This window comes from Pelodiscus sinensis, chromosome 6, assembly GCF_052426305.1.
Source record: "Pelodiscus sinensis isolate ZL-2025 chromosome 6, ASM5242630v1, whole genome shotgun sequence".
NCBI lineage: Eukaryota > Metazoa > Chordata > Testudines > Trionychidae > Pelodiscus > Pelodiscus sinensis.
Window position 1 is genome coordinate 107,906,148 of NC_143057.1, and position 22,931 is coordinate 107,929,078.

A 22,931-nucleotide genomic window follows, 5' to 3' on the forward strand; every position below is an offset into this window, starting at 1 on the left:
AAGGCAAGCCCTAATCCGGGAGATGCAAGAGTAGTTTTAAGCCATATTTATGTTCTCCCACCCCTGAGACAATTCAGCACTGTCCCTTCAAGTACATTAGAGTAGCCTTCAGAAAGCTTCATCTTGTGCTAGCTGGCCATGGCTCCATGCTCCTCCTGTTAGCTCCAGGAAGAGTAGGGTATATGAGCCACTATAGCAGCTTTATACCATGTGAAGATCCCTCTGCTGAAAGTAGTATAATCTTGCCCTGGACTCTCCTCCGCATAACCGTATTTGAAGTTGGCGAAGAGCTCTCTCCCTAGTTTATAGCATCCTTGAGCAGCTGCTCCATCCACACCTCCGCTCACCACAGTTATACCACTGGGTTGTACTGAGTGAGCCCCCAGTGCCAGCCCTAAAGCCGCCCACCCCTACACTATCCCCCAGCACCAGCCACTGACTCCAGAGTCCCCTGCAACCAACCTGCCTCAGTGCCAGCCTCCCATCCTCAGAGCCCCGCAGTGCCAGCCCTGACCCATAGCCCCCCACTACTAGTTCCACCCCCAGAGCTAGCGCCCCATTCTGGATGCCCCAGTGCTCTCCAGTGCCAGCCCCCTGCCTCTTAGAGCCCCCCCTACACTCCCTAGTACTAGCCCCACCCCAAGGGTATGTCTACACTACCCTCCTAGTTCGAACTAGGAGGGTAATGTAGGCATACCGCACTTGCAAATGAAGCCCGGGATTTGAATTTCCCGGGCTTCATTTGCATAAGCGGGGAGCCGCCATTTTTAAAACCCCGCTGGTTCGAACCCCGTGCAGCGCGGCTACACGGGGCACGAACCAGGTAGTTCGAACTAGGCTTCCTAGTCGAACTACTGTTACTCCTCATTTCACGAGGAGTAACGGTAGTTCGAACTAGGAAGCCTAGTTCATACTACCTAGATTGTGCCCCGTGTAGCCGTGCTGCACGGGGTTCGAACCAGCGGGGTTTTAAAAATGGCGGCTCCCCGCTTATGCAAATGAAGCCCGGGAAATTCAAATCCCGGGCTTCATTTGCAAGTGCGGTATGCCTACATTACCCCGCTAGTTCGAACTAGTGGGGTAGTGTAGACATACCCCAAGAGTCCCCCAATATTAGTTTTGCCCCAAGAGCAGCCCCCTGCCAGCCCTCAGCCTCTGAGAGCCCCCCCAATCCCAGAGCTCCCAGTTCCTGCCCCGCCCCCCCTTACCTAACCCTGTGCTGCCTCCCAGCTGAGTGCTGCTGTCTGGTTGCAAAGTGCTCTTTCCCATCCGGGAAGAGACTCTGCCCCTGCTCAACACTGGTCAGCTGAGAGGTGGGGCAGGACACACCTCTCCCAACAGCTGCAGCAGGAGTGGTGGACCCCAGCCTCCAGAGCCACTGTGGCCCAACAGCTTGAGGTCCATGGCCCAACAGTGGGCCACAGACCAACAGTTGGGAACCTCTCATATAAAGGAGGTGAAAGAGATTGAAATAGGAGCTTGAATATGCATGTCAAATAAGTCAGAAAAAGTAGGCACATAAGAGTTTAAGTGTTATGAATAAGAATCTGAAAGAAGAATTAAATATTGAATTGCTATGTGCATAAGTGAATATGATCTGATGGTTGGAGCATGGGGACTACAACCTAAAACTTCTGGGTTCTGTTTCTGGCACTCCTAATGATTTTCGGGTGCCCTCACTTTCCCTAGCTAAGTTCTGTTGGGCTTAGTATACATTTCAATGATGATTCATTAATTATTAACTCGCTCACCAGAGTGCTGAGAAACTAATGTTTGTATAGTGTTTTGAAATCCTCATGTATAACAGTGGTTCCCAACCCTGGGTAAGTGAACCCCTGGAGCTACAGAGAACTCCAACGGGGTATATCAGCTCATCTTGATATTGACTAGTTTTACAACAGGTTACATAGAAAGCACTAGCGAAGTCAGTACAAACTGACATTCTATACAATGGCCTGTTTATATGCCTCGACATATTATACACTGAAATAGCACAATATTTAGATTCCAACTGATTGATTTTATATAGTAAAAATGAGAAAGTAAGCAGTTTTTCCATAACAGCGTGCTGTAACACCTTTGTATTTTTATATCTCTTTTTGTAAACAAGTAGTTTTAAAGTAAGGTGAAACTTTGGTATTCAAGACAAATCAAACTCCTGAAAGGGATACAATAGTTTGGAAAGGTTGACAGTCACTGAGATAGAAGGCATTAATCAAGTACAATTGTTACTAGTAGCATTTAATTTAATACAGAATAGAAAAAGTAATAAATACTAAAAACAACAATAATAATAATTGGTATCTTTGTTTGTTTTCTATAGAAACTTTCATTCTCAAACTTTACACCATTTAATTATTCCTCATTACAGCATTGTGAGGGAAATAAGTAAGTATTATTGTATTATTAATCCTGTTTACAAATGTAGAAATGGAGACAGATGAATTATGGGTCCTGTTCTGAAAAGTGCTAAACACATCCTGCAAGATAGTCAACATTCTCAACAATGGGAGGGACGAGGGGGAATATATGTAAGAACTAGGTTTAAAATTCAGGAACTTCTGGTTCACAGTCCAGCACTTAAACCACTGTCTATGGGCATGTCTACACAGCAAAGTATTTAGAAATAACAGCCGTTATTTTGAAATAACTTTACTAGCGTCTGCACAGCCAAACTGCTATTTCAAAATTAATTTGAAATAGCGGAGCGCTTATTTCAAATTTGGTAAACCTCATTCCATGAGGAATAACACCAAATTCGAAATAACTATTTCGAAATAAGTGCTCTGTAGACACTTATATTGAAATAGGGGGCCTCCAGCCTTCCCAGGGTGCACTAGTGGCCACTCCAGCCTCAACCAAGAACACTCCTCTCCCTCCCCGGAGCCCTTAAAGGGGTAGACTCTGGCCACAGTGCCTGTGCCAGCTCCACGCCTGCCAGACTGGAGCCAGGAATCACTGCCCCTGACCCAGTGGCCCCAAAACATGAGCCAGACAGCCCTCCACCATTCCCCAGGAGGAGTCTGCCAGCTCCCAGGAGCCTGCCAGAGCCCGGAGAAGGCAAGTGCCTTCCTGGTCCAGGGTGGAGATCATTGACCTTATTCAGGTTTGGGGAGGATCCCCCAGCATCCGTGATCTCTACACTAGATGGAGAAACACAACTGTCTATGGCAGGATAGCTGCCAGCCTGGCCACCAAAGGCCACATGTGAACCCAGGAGCAGGTTTGCATGAAAATCAAGTTGGTCCGATGAGACCCCCAACCCTGTGCTTCCCCTCCCCCTTCTTCCCCTTACTTTCCCCTTCCAGCTCCCTCCTCCCAGGTTTCCCCCTCCCCTCTACCACCCTCTCTTCTCCCCTCTCCCGCCTCCTTTCCTGAGTCTCAACAGAGTTTCATTCACCTCCTCCCCCCTCCCAGTTTTGTTAAAGAGAATTTGTGTTCATGAAAATACATGTATTTTACTTGACATCGGGAAGGGGGGTTAGGGAGAGGTAAGTGGAAGGACGTGAGGGAGGAATGAAGCACAAGACCCCAGTGGGGCAGACCAAGAAGGCTCTTAGTGCTCCTCAGCATGGAAGCTCTCCCGCAGGGCCTCCTAGATACTGACAGTCCCCCAATGGGCCTCCTGGATGGCAGCCTGCAGAAAGTGCAGCCAGGTTCTCAGTAACGTGTCCCAAGAAGCACCAGAGTGCCCAGGGGCAGCTCATTTTCCATGTTGCAGAGTGCTGTGGTGTCCCAAGTGAGGGCAACCAGAGCACATAGAGACAAAATGTTTTGCTGTCCCTCATCGAGGTAGACAAGCAAGCAGGGAAAGCTGAGAACCGGCTGTCCAGAGGGGGTCCCTTTAAGCACAGGCCTCATAGCCTCAGGCAGCAGCCACACAAAGTAACTCCTGACCTGATGCCCTGCCGGACCTGGTTCCAGCCAGCCTTAAATGCGATTCAGCGTCCACTCAGCGTGGATGCGCTATTTAAAAATTTATTTTGTGTGTAGATGCGTTATTTCCAAATAACTTATTTTGAATTAACTATTTCGAAATAAGATATTTCGAAATAACACTGTAATGTAGACATACCCTGAGAGTTAAAGTCCAATTTTTACATTAGCTGTAAAGTTTAATTTCCTTTCTTAATGATAAAAGTAGCAGTCAAAAGTTAGGAGTCTAAAAACATATTATCAGCCATTTTCCTGAGTTATTTTTTACTTCTCAGCCCAATTATAACAACAGGCTCTATAAAACCTCAACTTGGGACCACTTAACTTCACTTACTTTAGAAAATGAGCTAGACTTTTAAAAAAAATCTGTTTTAAAACATGAAGGTGGCTAATCAGTAAAGTAGACTATCCTCTTTGGTATTTCTGTTTGTGTGGCATTTTCATTTACATACAAGAACTATCTAGAGTGACTACAGTGAAATTACATTCTGTGACATTTTTAATGTGTTTACAGCTGCATGACTATGACTGAAAGCCTCCTTGCTATTGAAGAATAAAAGTAATTATGGTTATCTCTGTACAATATGGCTACGTCTAGACTGGCCACAAATTCCGGAAAAGGGATGCAAATCAGGTAAGTCAGCATAGGGAAATCTGCGGGGGATTTAAATATCCCCCGCGGATTTAAATAAACATGTCCGCCACTGTTTTTCCGGCTTGGGGAAAAGTAGGAATAAGAGATCCTCTGGAAAAGGGCTTTATTCCGGAGGATCACGCCAGTCTAGATGCTTTTTTTCCGGCTTTTCCCCAAGCCGGAAAAAAAAGTGGTGGACATGTTTATTTAAATCCGCGGGGGATATTTAAATCCCCCGCGGATTTCCCTATGCTGACTTACCTGATTTGCATCCCTTTTCCGGAATTTGTGGCCAGTCTAGACGTAGCCTATGCGAATACTTTGTGCAGGTTTTTTCCTGCACACATTTCCACCTACATGTTTTTCCTGCATGCATCTCATTAGTGGAAAGAAAATGAAAGCCATTAAAAATGTAAGGATTGAATAAAATAAATCAAAAGTAGTATTAAATTATATAGTAAAGAGATCCTTGCAGTTATTGTATTGTTTTCGCATTTAGTTCAATAACAAAACTATTTTTTAACTTTTGTGAAGCTGCCACAAAATGTTCAGACTGCTGTCCTGGACTGCTAGTCTTCCTAAAGAATGTAGGTCAAGCTTGCTTCAGAATAAATGGGCACTAAACCCAAAACTAAACTGATAGACTGATGCTTACATGCTGTATAATATAATACTCCGAATGAGTTCAAAGATCTGTGCTAGTGGATTATCATCATAGCCAGGCATATAGTACATTACAATATTTAAAAAAAAATACAGGAGAGTCTCAGAATTTGCAGAACAGATATTTGTGGTTCCATGTGTTTGTGGGGGTCGCCTGGCCTGGCCTAGGAGAGCAGCCAGAGCTGGGAGCCATTGGGAATTCAGGCAGCCACGAGTAATAGTTAGACACAATTTGTAATTTGAAAGGCAAGGAAGCAATTTAAGTGTGTGTTAAAATGAAAAGGGAAAAGTTAAAATGTTAGCCCTAAGGATAAATCTTTTTACTTTGTTGACCAATATGATTGCTATTGTTTTAGTGAGATTCGGTGACGATAAAATAAGAACTTGTCGTCAAAACTCTATATCCTAATCAAAGGTTTTTCTGAGGCTTGAAAAGACCTGCTGACATTTTCCTTTCACATGCCTTGACACTGATGGTGAAATTCACTTATCTGCCCAGGGCCAGAACAAGGTGTTTGTACCTCAAAGTTTCTCTTTAGCCTTCGACGGAAGAATTTCACTCTGAATGATTTCAACCAGCATGGGAACATTGGGCATGACCTCTGAAGTTTTAAGGGCCTAATCCCTTTTGGAAGTCACTGGTATCTGAGGCCTTAGCAACACCTCACAATCATTGTGAAAGATTAATTTGGGGCATGGCTACAGGAAGGATATAGTACAGTGGTCCCCAAGCTTTTGGGACTGCTGGCCACCCGGGGGCGGGGCCGCGCACGCCCCGTATGCTGCGTGTCCGGAGCTGGCCCCACCCATGTGCCGCACTCCCGGGGCTGGCGCCGCGACTGTGCTGCACACTCAGAGTTGGGGCCGCCAATACGCCGCGCTCCTGGGGCCGGAACAGCCCATGTCCTGTGCGCCCGGGGGCGGGGCCGCCACTGCCCATGCACTGCGTGCCCGGGGCTGGCACAGCCCTCACGCTGCTCACCCGGGGGTGGGGTCGCCGATGTGCTGTGTGCCCGGGGCCGGCACTGCCTCTGCTCTGCATGCCTGGGCCGGCACCGCCCATACACCGCACACTCGGGGCCGGGAATGGCACAGACCTCGCACCGCGCACCCGGGGCCAGCACTGACCATGTGCTGCGCGCCCGGGTCCGGCACCTCCAGTGCACCCAGATGCGCGTCTGGGGGCGGGGCCAGCCCCGATCACTTGGCAGGCGCACAGAAATGGCTCAGCGGGCGCCATGGTGCCCACAGGCACCACGTTGGGGACCACTGATGTACCAGAAGAACTTCAGCCTCATGAATAGTAATTTTAAAAATTATTTAGCCACTTAAATGAACATCGTTGTGTATTGTTAAACCTTTGAACCTTTGGGAAATTGGCAGTTGTTAGTAAGTACAGGGTAATGTTTGCAGGTGTTTTTCAGCTAGAATTCCCTTGGAAGGCTAGCAGGATTTGTCCCTATGTGGCTGCTATTCAGTGAGCATTGACAGTGTGCTTACTGTTCTTCACACATATGACTCACAGTCCTTGCTTCAAATTGCTCATGATATAGTACAGACCAGACAAACAAGTTCTGCAACTGCATAGTATTTCAGGTGACTGTACAAGTTTGAAGCAGTTTAAGAGTATTGCAGAGGTTGTTGTTCAAAGGCCTTGTGAAGTAAGTGTGTTCTGAAACGTGTGCTTTATTCAGCAGTGTTTAGATGCAGAGAATTATTCTGTTTCATTACTGCTGCTTATTTCTACAGTAATTATAAGGATTGGTTACAAACATTAAAACCAGGTTGGCCAATATTCAGCCATACACAGAGATGTGGGTTTGTGTTTGTTATTGCAGATCATAGGAAAGATCTGTTTTAAAGGGAGGCAGGTTGAAATTCAAATGATCATGGATTGAAGCTAAGGAAGGACCTGGCACTGTCCAGTTAAGAGAAACTACTTTACACAGAATGATTATTCAGCATTGATGAGGCCACATCTGGAGTACTGCATCCAGTTCTGGTACCCCCATTATAGAAAGTATGTGGACATGTTGGAGAGGGTCCAGCAGAGGGCAACCAAAATTATTAGGGGGTTGGAGCATGACATGACTTACAAGGAGAGGCTGAGGGATTTGGGCTTATTTAATCTATAGAAGAGAAGAGTGAGGGGGGATTTGATAACTGCCTTCAACTTCCTGAAGGGAGGTTCCAGAGCAGGTGGAGCAAGGCTGTTCTCAGTGGTGTCAGATGGCAGAACCAGGAGCAATGGTCTGAAGTTATAGTGGGGGAGGTCTAAGTTGGATATTAGGAAAAACTATTTCACTAGGAGGGTGGTGAAGCACTTGAATGGGTTCCCTAGGGAAGTGGTGGAATCTCCATCCCTAGAGGTTTTTAAGTCCCGGCTTGACAAAGCCCTGGCAGGGATGATTTAGTTGGGGTTGGTCCTGCTTCAGGCAGGGGGCTGGACCAATGACCTCCTGAGGTCTCTTCCAGCCCTAGGATTCTATGATTAATGTGTAGGGAACAAGTACAAAAGGCAGCAATAAAAGCTGCAACATCTAGAACTACATGTGCAGAAGAAAAAGAGAAGTAGCTTTCTTGCATCTTCGGGATCCCCCATCTCTAGGATTGCCAGAGCCTGGATGACACTAGGTGTATGTGTGAGCTGCCTTTGAGCTACTCTGGCTGATAATGGCAGCCAAACTAGATAGCTACCACTGTAGTGCAGTATTGCTATAGCCACGTTATACTGGGAACGAGGTATATTGTGTTAATTTAGATGGAATATATAGGCCAGATGTGTTAACAGAACCCAGTCACAATCTAACATTAAGCCATTTTTAAACAAGATCTGAGCTACACAGACCTCAGTCTGCTTAGTACCATGGTGCACAAACTATTATAATCCTATAAAACATTTTATAAAATATATTGAAAATAAGGAATAACAGCTAAAGCTTTTGAAATATCAAGTATTAAATAAGGTTTTATTTTTAAAGAAATACCTTGTGCTCTTTTCTTTTAGCTGGAGAAAATTTCTAGAAGTAAATATCCCTTGTTTGACATACTTTTAGGCTGTATCAAAATGCTAAATTGTTCTTGTTACACAGAAAGAGAGAGAGAGAAAAATCAGGTGGGAGAAGAAAAAGGACATGTTGGGGAGGAGAGAGACATCCCAGGTGATATTTGGGATTTAGCTGAAGCCATTGGATGTGGCAGTGTCATCTGGGTCCCTTTCTGTGGCTCATTCTGGACAGAACAACTCTCAGGATTAAGACAAAAAGGTCCAGAGTGCCTGGAGATGGGGGAAGGGTTGTAACCGTGATCGTGAAGTTCGCTCCAGCAGCCAACTTTTCTTCCTCAAGGCTTCTTCAGAAGGACCCCCAAAAAGGAGTGGAATAACCCATCCCTTCATTTTTTGTCCACCACGCATACCAATTTTGTTGTATTAATTTTCAGTCCTTAAATGCTCTTGTTAACCAAAAATGCTCTTAACATAGTCCTTGAGTTATATCATTGATCCTTTTTGTTTGGACTAATTCAGTCTTTCTGTCTCCCTCTTGCTATCGACACTTGCTATTATAATTGTGACCTCTTATGAACTTTCACTTATTTTTTAAGTCAATCCCGCAATTAGGGTAAATTTGCAGGCCAAACTATCACAGCAGGTAGGGAGTCCTTGCTGGTATCAAAGAGCTGGCTATTCCAACTCAAGAATTCTCCTATAGCTGTCTAGTTAGGGGAAGTTCACAACCCCTTTAGCTTGCTAGATTTCCACAATGGGACAGGTCAGCTTGAGAATTTGTTGCAATATTTTTTGAACACATGTAGCACCATATCACGTATACCCCTCTGAAATAATGCTGCACCCTGCTGTTTAAAGCAAAAGTATAATTTAAATCAGAGATGTATATTTTTTCAATGTGTTTTCAATTTAAATTATGTAAAATAGGGCTGAACAGGGCACATATCCAGGAATAGGCAAGCATACATAGCCATAAAAGGCATCGTTACTAACCCATAAAACAGAAATGGAAAGATGCAGCCAACATAAAAGCTTAAAGGTGTGGAATCAAGTTTCTAATAAAAATCACTTCTGTATAAGTGGAAAGGCAATCTTTGTGTAAACCATTATAAAAGAGCCTGTATTGTGCCATTGTCTAACCAAAAATCCTTGCTGACAGATTCTTTCCCTTCCCTATTGTTTAGTAAAATAATAACTGTTTTATGACTACCTACAGTTTTTATTTTAGGTGATGTGGCAAAAATACTGTTTTGAATTAAACACAAAAGCAAATGCTGTGAGCATATAAAAGACTTGATTACATAAGAATAGGAGGCTTTCACATCTCAAACAAATATAACCTACAAGATATGACTAGTTAAAGCGTGTTTTAAATGTGATATTAAGCAAAATCAGATGGTGTTAATTAGAAAAGCAGCAAAACAATTTGCTAGAGATCTAATTACAATTTTTAAATCCCATCAGACTGATTTAGAAAAAAATCCACCAATTCGAGGCCATGTACTTTTAAAAGCCATTTACCATTTGAAATTTCAGACTTGAATTTGAAAAGTTTCAATGTGCATTTACTTAAACTTTGAGTCATTTACTTGAAAATGAAAAATACCACAAGATTAGACAGGTTTTGGAACCTTAAAAAATGTGTCAATGTAAGGCATGCAGAAGAGAAAGAGCTGTCACAAACAGGGTTTTCCAAGTTCTCACAATTGTAGTATCACTAGTCACTATAACAAAACTTTTAAAACTTGATAAACATAGTGTACCACAGCTTAATTTTTACAGGAACTAGATTCAAACTTGAGTTCCAAGGAAAATAGTTGGACATAGTTGCTCGTAGTGCAAATGGAGCAAATGAAGAGCATTTAGTATAAAACACTGTGACTTGATCTGTTGATAATTACTTGGGTTCCTTCAAATGACATCCTGACTTTTAGTCTTCAGCTATTTTAGTCCCAGTTCATTAAACAATATGAACTCTACTCAGGGAAAAGCATGAAAGCAGATTTCATTTTAGTGCAGGAAGTACGTTGTTTATTCCTGAAATATTTTTTCTTCAAATGCAAGTAACTGAAATGTGTTTCCCTCTGCGTCAGCAGGTCTCAAACTTTAGCAACCCAAACACCCCCATTTTGATTTAAAAATGTTCATGAATCCTCAAGCCAGCTTTTGATTCCCCTCTGCTCCCGGGGAGTGCAGCCCCCACTCCACTCCTTTCCCCAAATTCCTGCCTCTGCTTTCCATCTTCCAGTCCTTGCTCTATCCCTGCCTCTCTTTATCCATCCCTCTCCCCAGATTTCACTCTTCCCCCTGTCACCTAGCACCTCCTGCACACCTCTGAACAACTGTTCCCTAGTGTGCAGGAGGCACTGGTAGAGAGGGCGAGGAGTTGATCAGTGGGGCCAGTGGCTCCAGACATTAGAAAAGAGAAGATTGAGGGGGGACATGATAGCAGTTTTCAGGTATCTAAAAGGGGTATGTCTACACTACCACCCTAGTTCGAACTAGGATGGTTAATGTAGTCATTCGAAGTTGCAAATGAAGCCCGGGATTTAAATATCCCGGGCTTCATTTGCATCTTGCCGGGCGCCACCATTTTTAAATCCCTGTTAGTGCGGACTCCGTGCCCGCGGCTACATGCGGCACGGAGTAGGTAGTTCAAATTAGGCTTTCTAATTCGAACTACCGTTACATCTCGTTCCACGAGGAGTAACGGTAGTTCAAATTAGAAAGCCTAATTCGAACTACCTACTCCGTGCCGTGTGTAGCTGCGGGCACGGAGTCCGCACTAAAGGGGATTTAAAAATGGCGGCGCCCGGCAAGATGCAAATGAAGCCCGGGATATTTAAATCCCGGGCTTCATTTGCAACTTCGAATGACTACATTAACGACCCTAGTTCGAACTAGGGTGGTAGTGTAGACATACCCAGGGTGTCATAAGAAGGAAGGAGAAAACGTGTTCATTTTGGCCTCTGAGGATAGAACAAGAAGCAACAGGCTTAAACTGCAGCAAGGGAGGCTTAGGTTGGATGTTAGGAAAAAGTTCCCAACTGTCAGGAATAAATTGTCCAGGGAGGTTGTGGAATCCCCATCTCTGGAGATATTTAAGAGTAGGTTAGATAAATGTCTATGAGGAATGGTCTAGACAGTACTTGGTCCTGCCATGAGGGCAGGGGACTGGACTTGATGACCTCTCGAGATCCCTTCCAGTATTCTATGGTTCTATGATACACAAACCCCAGTTTGAGAATTACTACTCTAGAGTATAAGCAGGTAATATTTTCTATATAACTGAGGCATGCAAAATGCTCAAAAAGGAGACAGGAAGGCAGAAAGGTTATGTTCCAGACAATAGCATACTGTACGGTTCTCAGCTCATTTCAAAAAGGAGAGCAAAGTAGAGGTATTTCACACACTAGAAGAGTAAGATTGAGACTAGGGATGTAAAACCTCATTTAATCAGTTAATGGGTTAAACGATATGTTTAACTGGTTAGCTGTTTGAACTGGAATGGGCAGGTGCTGCTCTGGCTACGCTGGAGCACCCCTTCTTATGGCATGGTGGTGAGGCTGGGCCTGACCCAGACGGAGGGGCTGCTTCAACTGGGCTGAAGCGCCCCTGCCTGCACCAGGCCCAGCTCACCGCAGCTGGGGGCTGCTCTAACCAGGCTAAAGTGCCTGCCACCCGTGGCAGGTCCTCCTGGACTGGAGTAGTCCCCAGCCCATGGTTGGTGGAGGGCTGCTCCAGCTCCACCAGTTAACCATAATTGATACGTATCACCCAGTAAAGAAGATGCTTACTGGCTAACTGGTTAACCATTCACATCCGTAAGTGAGATACTTTACTTATGCTTTACCTTGCTAGATCATCAATACAGGAAAAAAACCTAGTCCTAGAATCATTTATATGAGTAATTATTATTCGTGTAAGTAGTCTCTTTGTATTTGGCTCATGAGGGAGGGTTTGCAGATTTGGCCCTAATATACCACTTGGAGCATGATTCACATGAGCACACTGTCAAAGACTTGGAAGTGTCCTTCAGGAAATCCAATCATCAGTACCAGATGTGATGCTGTTGTGACAGTTTCTGGGGAATGGAATAAATAGGTTAATTCACTACCTCTCCACCTCTGGAAATCCAAGTTCAAATCTGAATTCTGGAGACGAGCACAGACAAATGTCTGGCTCTCTCAGCCAACATCCTCCGGGTCATTTCTCCTTCTACTTAAAAAAACAAAACAAGAAACAAATCTGACTTGGCTTGCCTGGCAGTCTTTGTTCAGGGGAAGTCTGGAGTGGAATTGCAGAGGTGACTCACGTGAGTGCTGTATTTCATTCAGATTTTGTTCATGATTAATCCACTTTCACTTCAAGAAAAGCTGAAAAGAGAAATGAAATTTGGACTGCTGATCAAAAGGTGAACATGCTTCAGTCCAGACAGCGAGTCCAGCTGCATCCTTAAGGCATTTTAGGGTATTTCTCTCCAGCAAGCCATATTGTCAACTAGGAGCCTCCAGCTGAAAGATGGAACTGGGATTTCTAATGAGCACCTGTATGGAATGGAACACAGAGAAGAGCAGAAACAACGTTATTGGCTTGGTGCGCTGGATGACCAGAGCAGGCTGAAAGTTTGATTGTCTGTTGCAATTGATTTCTTAGGAGAGTTTTTTGTGGTTCTTTTATTCATGCTGTGGTTCAGCAAAACCTGTCTGAAGACCTGAGGAAAACCATCTGGTTTCAAAATGTGTTTAAACAGCATACATTCAGAAATCAGGTACAAGAGCAGAACTACAAATTGACAGCAAAATTAGAGCTAAGTATATGAGTTTATTTCTTTCCTGTGCATCCATTTGGGAGTTTATAAAAGGAAAACATAGAAACACAGAGCTGGAAGGGACACCAAGAGGTCACTAAATCCAGCTCCTTGTGTTCAGGCAGAGTTCTTTTAAAAACTTCCAGCAATAGAGATTCCTCAATTTCCCTTGGAAGCATATTCCAGAGTTTAGCTATCCTTGTAGTTAGTTAGAAAAGGTTTTTTTTTTTCCTAATACTGTATCTAACCTAAATCTCTCTTGCTGCAGATTAAGTCCATTACTTCTTGCTGTATCTTCAGTGGGCATGGAGAATAAAGCTTCAAGTCAGAGATGCCCAAGGAGTTATTTTAATTATTTTAAACCATATAAACAAAAGCCAGATAATGCTTTTATCACATATACTAACATAAGAAATGTTTTTACTGAGCTTTAGATTGTTCTGTCTCTTTTAATTAAAACAGCATGCTGTTTAATCTCCTTATGGCATCAGTGACTTTTAGCATTTAATCAGGAGGCTTTCCATAAACTGCTTTTACCAAGAGGTTTGGAACATGGGATGTAATGTTTGAGGAATGTTCATCATGGCAAATAACAGGGCTTTGCATTTTTATATTAACTTGTTTAGAACAGTGACCTTTTTGATAGCTCAGTGCTCTTAGCCAACTACTTTACAGTCATTCAAGTAATGCAAGCCTGAACGTATAACATGTACTCAGGAAAGTACAAAGAATAAGTTACTTGAAGAGTGACTTTCTCACCGAGGTCCTCTTGAAAAATAAAGCATTAAAACAAACAGCAATTCAATTCACTCAGCCACTAATTTTCTCTGCTCATGCTACTGTTACTACGTGCTGTTTGTATTTGGATAAGAACATTTATTTTCCTGTAGCCTATGTTCTTTATTTGCTCCAGACCTGCCTCAGCCATAATACTAGGAGGCAGAAATAATCTGAGGTTCTTTGCCCTGTGTCATATAGAAAGTCAGAAAAGATTATTGTAATGAATAATGACAACTCCTTGCCTTCAAATCTATGGTCCCTTGAAAAATCCTATGTTTATGACACTGCCATGGCTTTTGTTGAAAATGACTTTTTAATGTCAGAAATGAGACATAAGGGAGCAGTCCTGCCATTACTGCATGTGTAGAAATTGCTTGTTGAAATCAAGGAGGAATTCAAAGTAAAATTCAGTGGCAGGAGATAGCCACATGCTTTTGCTGCATGATCAAGGAAAAGAAGCTGGAAAATGGAGGAAGAAACCTATTTAAACCCAACAATCATCAACAGATAAGGATGAACATTGATGTTTTGTTTCAACATCACATCAGTACATTTCCATCCAGAATTAAGTTTGCGTGTTTAGAGCAGCAACTGCATACTTGGGCGGGGGGAGGAAGCTATTCACTGTGAAGTAGCCTGTTACTCCAAGGCAGTTCATAAGTTCAAGCTTCTTTTAATTTCTATTTTAGGCAGTGTTGGGCCAAATTTATCCCTGGCGTAACTCCATTAAATCTATTATCCCCAGAATAAATCTGGCACCTGATTTCTGTTCTGTGTAAACTAGAGATAATGTTCCTGCATTGCTGAGCTCTACCTTAATGTATTTTTTACATCCTGTCATCTAGATAATTAAGTCCATCTTTGCCTTCAACATAAACATGTATTTCTGCCTTATTCTGTTTTATGACATCTAGATTATTACACGCCCACATAAAGAGAAACACAGTTCACTTTCCTCAGTTAAATTTGCTCTCTCTCTCATCAGATACACATACACACATCTAATGAGAAAGGTTTAAGTAAAATCTCTGAGGGTATGTCTACACTATAGCACTAATTCGAACTAACTTAGTTCGAATTAGTTAATTTGAACTAAACTAATTCGAATTAGCGCATCTAGACTTAAAATCTAGTTCGAATTAGCATTTTGCTAATTCGAATTAGCATGTCCACGCTGAGTGGACCCTGAACTGAGGTTAAGGATGGCCGGAAGCAGTGCCGGCAGGGCATCAGATTAGGACTTAGAGTGTGGAGCTGCTGCCTCAGGCTAGCCGAGGCCTGTGCTTAAAGGGACCCGACCCCCACCCCGGACAAACAGTTCTCAGGGGTTCCCCGCTTTCAAAGCAGTCCTGGCTTGGAGTGCCCTGAGTGCCCACACTCGGCACATCACAGCACGCGGCCATCAGCCCGGCTGCACTTGCTGCAGGCTGCCATCTGGGGTGGGGGGTAAATCAAGGGGCTTCAGGAGAGTTTCTACCCTGAGGAGCCCGCAGAGCCAGCCCAGTCCTCCCCATTGGGGGCTCGTACCCCATTCCTCCCTCACCTCCTTCCACTTACCCCTCCCTAGCCCCCTTCCTGATGTACAAAATAAAGGACACGTGTGTTCAAAAATAGAAACTCTCTTTATTGAACAAAACTCGGGGAGACTGGGAAAAGAAGGTGGGAGAGGGGAAGAGAGAGGGTGGGAGAGGGGAGTGCAACTAAAATGATCAGGGGTTTGGAACAGGTCCCATATGAAGAGAGACTAAAGAGTCTGGGACTTTTCAGCTTAGAAAAGAGGAGACTGAGGGGGGATATGATAGAGGCCTATAAAAGCATGAGTGGTGTGGAGAAGGTGCATAAAGAAAAGTTCTTCATTAGTTCCCATAATAGAAGGACTAAAGGACACCAAATGAAATGAATGGGTAGCAGGCTTCAAACTAATAACAGAAAGTTCTTCTTCACAAAGCAAATAGTCAACCTGTGGAACTCCTTGCTGCAGGAGGCTGTGAAGGCTACAACTAGAACAGAGTTTAAAGAGAAGTGAGCTAAAGTCATGGAGGTTGGGTCCATGGAGTGGCACTAGCTAGGGGGTAGGAATGGTGTCCCTGGCCTCTGTTTGTGGAAGGCTGGAGATGGATGGCACGAGACAAATGGCTTGGTCATTGTCTTCGGTCCATCCCCTCCAGGGTACCTAGTGTTGGCCACTGTCGGCAGACAGGCTACTGGTCTAGATTGACCTTTGGTCTGACCCAGTACAGCCATTCTAAGCTCAGGGTCGGGGGTCTCAGTGGGCCACGTTGATTTTCATGCCAACCTGCTCCTCGGTGGCCAGGCTGGCAGCTATCCTGCCCTAGACGGCCACTTTCCTGTGCCTAGTGCGGAGGTCGTGGATGAGGTCCATGATGTCTGCACTAGACCAGGCGGGCACCCGCCTCTTGCGGACTCGGGCAAGCTCCCGGGAGCCGCCAGCCTGGTCCCGGGAAGAGGCAGAGGGTTGGGTGACAGCGGGTGGCCGGCTCGAGCCGTGCCAGGTGCAGGGTCTGCTGGCTGGGTGCTGGCAGGCTTGCACCTGGCATGGGCACCGTAGCCAGCCCGGGCCCCTTTAAGGGCTCCGGGGCCGGGAGGGGGGCAGAAGAGTTTTCCTGGTGGTGCCCAGAGTGGCCACCAGGGAAAGCTGGGGAGGACTAGCCTCCCACTAGTTCGAATTAAGTGGCTACACAACCCTTAATTCGAACTAGTTAATTCGAACTAGGCATTAGTCCTTGTAGAATGAGGTTTACCTAGTTCGAATTAAGCGCACCGCTAGTTCGAATTAAGTTCGAACTAGCGGTTTGCATGTGTAGCGCCTATCAAAGTTAATTTGAACTAACGTCTGTTAGTTCGAATTAACTTTGTAGTGTAGACATACCCTGAGCTAGTAGTTTCGCACGTAGCTTTTTATTCCTCACCAGAAAACAAACTGCCCATTGAACCTTGTTTCAGTTAGTCATTCTCTATGAGGGCACTGAAAACAAAGGCTTACCACCTGGGAGAGGGTAACGGGGAAAAGTTAGTTAAGTACAGAGCTTTTTCTGTAAGACATCCAGCTTCAGTGTATGGATAATGAATGTAAACTGCATTCTGAATTTCCAGTTGATTGTTCCTGTCAGTAGTACTTATGACAGAAAAGGATCCAGCATTGCAGTATTTTCTACTAATTTTCATTATTTATCCCAGTGTGTAAGTGAATACAAATGCCGGCATTTGTAGGTAAATTTATAGGACCAAATTCATCAGCAGTGTAGATGAATGCTGCTGTATTGACATCAATGTTTTATAGCTGCTTATACCAGCAATGAATTTTGTCTCTGGCATTTTTTGCATAGAAAATATGATTCTCTTTTGTTTTTAATAGTAATGTCTCTTTCTTCTCATAGATAATCAACTGATCAGGCCTACATGAACAAGAAGACTCTTTCTCATAAATGAATCCTACAGGTATGATGCTAGATTTTTTCATTAATTTTATTAACACATTATGTGTTCATAGTACTAAATCAGTTATAACAATAAAATAATTACCTTGGTTTTGGGCCTTCGTGGATACTAATACTGGATTTACTTAGTATTTCAACAACTGTTTTTAATTTTCATTCTCTCTGATTGTATGCTCATGTTTTCCTCCCTCTCAAAAGAAAATGCCAAGAAACTTGATTCTAAAGTGACAAACATGCAAGCCTAGCAGGAGAGTGAAACAGAGGCTTCAAGAGCCATGAAAGTGGCAGAAAGAAAGATTGTAATTTATTTGCTTCACTTTTTTTTTCAGAGAGGAGGGCTGGTCACCGAAGTCATTTAAACACTGAATGTTACTTTTCAGAGCTTTGAAACAGGGAATGTTTCTTACTAAGAATAGGTACCGGTGGGGCCTTGGTCTGGTTTGGGGCCTCTAGGTGCTGCAATAATACAAATACATAATTATTATTTTTACTGGTGAACCTGGTGCTCTGTAGATGTGCAGGAAGATAAGATCCCTGAGCCATGGGGTTTGCAACCTAAAAGTATATGAGCTACTGACAAAAGTAGGGAGAAAAGATGGCAATTAAGACAGAACAGGTTGTTTCACTATGGAGAACACCTTATTTATGCCAAATATGTCTTCATTTGAGGGGTTTGTAGTGCTTTATAACTTTAATGCCATGTGAAGAGTGTAGTATGACAGCACTTGGGGTGTGTCTAAATTGCAGGGTTTTGTTGACAAAGTGGACTTTTGTCGACATAACTATACCTGCGTCTACACTGCCACTGAGTTCTGTCAATATAACGTCAACAGAACTCGGCAGTTTTGTTGACGGAGGTAAACTTCATTCTGCGAGGAATAATGCCAGAGTCCTGTCGACAGAAGGCGTTATTGCAGCTACACTGTCCTTTGCATGCGTCTACACTCTCATATCGACAGAACAGCTTGCTTTGTTGACAGAACTGGTTGCAGTCTAGACACTCTTTGTCGATAGAAGCTTTGTTGACAGTATCTGTCGACAAAGCCTCTGTCGACAAAAGTCTGTAGTCTAGACATACCCTTGGAGTGAAAGGCAAGAAAATAGAGGTCAATACAAAAGGGAGGTAGCTCTATGCAATGGTAGCAATGTAAAAAAAAAATCCCACAGAACTGCAAACATATCTGGCATGTCATCAGAAGGACCCTACACTCAGCTCAGTAGCATGCACAATTATTTGTCTGGAATTACTTACATATTCACAGTCTGTTGCCTCAAAGGAGTGATCCTTTTCTAGGAGTAGAAACTAGGAGTAGAAACAGTCTTGCTGGGAGCTCTCTTTTTCTTGCTTGTAAATCCTTGATGAGTATCCTCTATCTCTAAAATTCTCTAGCTCTACAATCTCATATTAGAGAGTAAGACCTTTTTACATTAATATCCCACTAGTCTTTCCAATGACCTTTAAAAATGCTGCTGTCATTATACACTCCACTGACATGCAGAAGCCTCTGAGTAGAGTGTAGCAGTAGGTGGGAACTGCTTAATAGCTCTAGAGAAATAGTACAAGGAAATGAAAAAGAATACCAAATCTAACTGTAACTGCAATGGGGATTTGTATAGGAACAGATGAATGACTCTATTTGGAATTTGGCCATAACCTGGGAGTTAACATTCATAGCATTGAAGAAAGAGACAGAGGGTCTTTAATTAACACAGATAATCCAGAATTAGGTTTTTAGTGACATATCAGCAACTCCCAATCCACAATCTTGCTCAATGAGGCTCAAAAAAAGAAAAATTCCCTCCAACTGAATCATCTTCAGTGCTGCCATCTGCCTTTTACAGAGCTTCCATTTTCCTGTGATTGGTTCACATGTATCTGCTTAGGTGTGCACACATCCCATACACTTACAGCTGGAGAATTTTCTATAGTAATACTCACGAGGCAACACCTGTGGGGTGTGTAGCCTCAGTGCGGAATGATACTACCACCAATTATACTAACATCAATGTTGACTACAAAGGATAGTATAGGCAGTGGAGCCAACAGCCACAGCAGGCCCCAGGGCAAGGTGGGAGCGCGGCCCAGCTCTGTGCCCCTGGAAGGGATGGGGCCAAGGGCAGGAGGGGCAGGGCCTAGGGCAATCAACCTTTAGCACTGCCTGGACCATGGCACTGGGCCTCCAGCCTTCAAAGCCACACAGAACAGCACTCCCTTGGCAGTTCAAAGGAACTTGGGGCTCAATAATTCCACTATTGAAGTAGCAGAGGCAGTGGCTGGGAGCTCTGGGCCCCTTTGAAACACTGGGCCCCTGTCCAGTTATCCCCTTTGCCCCCTCCCCGTCAGTAGTCCTGAGTAAGGGTGTTTCATTGGCCTTGTCACTTAGTTCAAACTCTGTTCCAGTGGTTGTTCCAGTGCCTCTGACTTCAGCTACTCATTTGTAAGGTGTCAACACTGATAGAAAGTCCCTTCCTGGAATCAGCCATTGAGATAGTCCCTTAGGGTATGTCTACACTACCCCACTAGTTCGAACTAGCTGGGTAATGTAGGCATACTGCACTTGCAAATGAAGCCCGGGAAATTCAAATCCCGGGCTTCATTTGCAATTGCGGTATGCCTACATTACCCCGCTAGTTCAAACTAGCGGGGTAGTGTAGACATACCCTCACATGCCTCAAGATGCATTTCCAGTACTGATCGCTGTACCTTTGTTGGTACTGACATTGCTGCATTCCCATTGGGCTTTGCACTTGTCAGGACATCTTACAGTGCCCCTGGGATTGGCTCCTCCACTGTCTTCAGAATATTCTGGATCAGAATCCTCTTGCTGCTGCCACTTGCCAACAAGGACTTAACAAGTCTTTGAACTTTCTCACCCATTACCAAGACAGTTTCCCCAATTATCACCTGTAATACCATTAACTCACAAACATCCCACTCTCCCTACCTTTAATATCAGCAATTCACAGACACTTACCTTCCTTCCTCCCCCTTCCCACCCCCCCGCATCCCCCTTCTGTTCTGCAATGTGATTTGTCCTTTTCATATTTGTTCATTTTTTTTAATTGTATCCTTTGGTATATATGGTTGTGACTACTTTCTTCCACTATTTGATCTGAGGAAGTGGGTCTGGCCCACGAAAGCTCATCATCTAATAAACCATCTTGTTAGTCTTTAAAGTGCTACATTGTCCTGCATTTTGCTTCAACTACCCCAGACTAACACGGCTACATTTCTATCACAATTCAAAGAACAGTTACTGTGCATAACCATTCTTTGACATCTGCTCTCTTGATACAATTATAGCTAAGTCTGTATTTAGTTTTTAATGAAAAGAGATATTTTATAATGAGTGTTCTCAGGAGAAGGATTACATACAACAGTTAAAAGAGTTGGGCCATAAACAGTAAGCACTGGGCAATAGTGAAAGCACAGCCACTGAAACAAATGAGGTTACGTTCAGTGTTTCTTGGTATTTGATGGCCTTTGTTCTACTGACAGCACTCCCTCAGGTAGGAATACAGATATCAGGATAAAGTTGCTTTTCAATGTGTTTAGCCATGTGTTTATGAGCCCCAAACAAACAATAGCGTTCCCATAGTTCTTTAAGAGTCAATATTTTGGAAATATTAAATCTGATCCACAGGACAGGACATCCAATCATCTCAGTCATGTATACAGTTTTCAGAATTTAAGGATTCAATTAAAGGTACTTGAATTGATGTGAGAGCATGATAAAGTTGTGCTCTAACACCAGCACAGCTCTCTGCCATTCTTCATGGAGGGATGTTCTTATATATATGGGAACACTTACTCAAATCAATGTATCTTTGGTCCATTTGAGACCATTCAGTCTGTTGCCTTAACAAATCCTTTCCATAAAGTTCTATGTTCTATAGCTTTGATTCATCATTTCACCAGTTTATCCCATCAATATTAGCAAGTTTCATTTTTCCTATAATCCTTAGTGTGTATATGGAGTGGAATGGTTTAAATCAAAGTAATTTAATCACCAATTTTATCATTATTTAAATCAACAAAAAGAAACCTTGATTTAGTTTACCAATTGTAGTCAGGTTTCCATTTGGTATTTCAGTTATTTTCCAAATCCATCTTGTTTCATTTCCTGTCTCCAACAGTGACTATTACTAGATGCATCATAAGAAACCTCCCTCCCATATACGACTATTGTAAATAAAACCCCATGCTGTAAGTTCTTACATAATCTCAGGATGTTAATATTTTTTATATCTTGTGTACTATAACTCCGGATACTCTTGTTTACCATATGGAGGTTTAATCATCTTAAATCTTTCTAAGTTTTTTCTGATGGTGGTATCTTTTGGGAGTGAATTCTAAAGATTAATTATACATTAGGTTAAAAAAATCAGCTTTCCTTTTATTAGTTCTATATTTATTGTAAACAAAAGTACTCATTTGTCTCCATTCCTTATTTTGTAAAATTTAAGTCCCTTCTTATTTATGATGATTTGGATTCACAATAAGGCATTTGACAGGACAGCTACATTTTATTCCAGTTAGAAATGTGCAGTAAGAAAATCATAGCCATCAACTCTAGAAGTGAGAAAATTACTCCTGTTCATATGTATATTTGCTGGAAGTATATTTATTCTCCATAAAAGTGGCATTTGGGGGCTTCACACTAATTACTTAAGTTCTGTAACAAACATGCTCTGTTCAAAAGTAAAATGATGATTTTCTATCTGGTCCTAAAATCTGAGTGGAAAATTTGTTCTTTCCAACTGGTGCATCGTTACCGATAATAAAGATTCCGCAAGCTAAATTGTAACTTCATTTATCCCTATGCAATTGGATTATCATTAGTAGATTTGCAAAGTCATGCCCAATTAACTCTTAATAAACAAATCTGTGGATTATACGCAAGAGGAAAGAGAGTCTAGGTGGCTCACTTTCTCTTAGCAGTCTGACCATTCTGCAGACCTAACAATATTGAAAAGTACTAAAAATATTTATTATCACTAAATTCAGATGTAACTGAATGCAGAGAGCAGATCCGCTGAGTAAGAAGTGTCGCTTTTTTATGCCAACACTTCACACAATAGAACACTTTAAATGACTTTCTTTTACCATATGCATCCTGGTGAAAAGTTGCCCTCTAGCTCACTCTAGTGGATCATTCCACTTGACTAAGGCTTCCAGCATAATTCCTGGTAATCAAGCATCTTAGAGACTAACAAAAAAAAATGTAGACTAATATATAACTAATATAGTTACCAGCTAATACAGCCACCCCTCTGAGACTGATAATGAAGCAGTGTTGATGACCAGGTCTCACTGCAGTGACGTTTTTTCCTTTTTTTTTTATGTGAATGACGCAAAATGAGGACAGACATATGGATAGCTTTTAAGCAGCAAGCTGCAACTTTATTAAACTTTATCATGGAAGGGACACTGTCCACCCACTACTCGTATTCCTCTATGCCAGAATTATGTTTCCAATTTGAGAGTTACTGAGTTCTTTACCAATAACCTCTAATTACTGCAAGAGTTATAGAGCTCATTTCCATATATCCCAGAACTCAGGGTAGGTTCTTCTCAACCTATACACAAGATTCAGCCCTCTCTAAGTCCTAGCACCCTCTTCATCTTGAGGGAGACAGAAG

At 43.0% G+C, this 22,931-nt stretch overlaps 1 protein-coding gene across 12 annotated transcripts in view; it reads left to right on the forward strand.

The window, feature by feature from the left end:
• The window catches only part of PRLR (prolactin receptor), a 258,625-nt gene that overhangs the window by 187,216 nt on the left and 48,478 nt on the right, over window positions 1-22,931 (forward strand). For 10 of the 12 annotated variants that reach the window (XM_075932555.2, XM_089779426.1, XM_075932553.2 and 7 more), the window contains one exon: window positions 17,229-17,289. The gene's annotated coding sequence lies outside the window, so the exon portion shown is untranslated. Of the gene's footprint in view, window positions 1-2,366; window positions 2,389-12,490; window positions 13,012-17,228; window positions 17,290-22,931 lie in introns of those variants that run through there. The other 2 variants (XM_075932554.2, XM_075932558.2) reach the window with 2 other exon arrangements.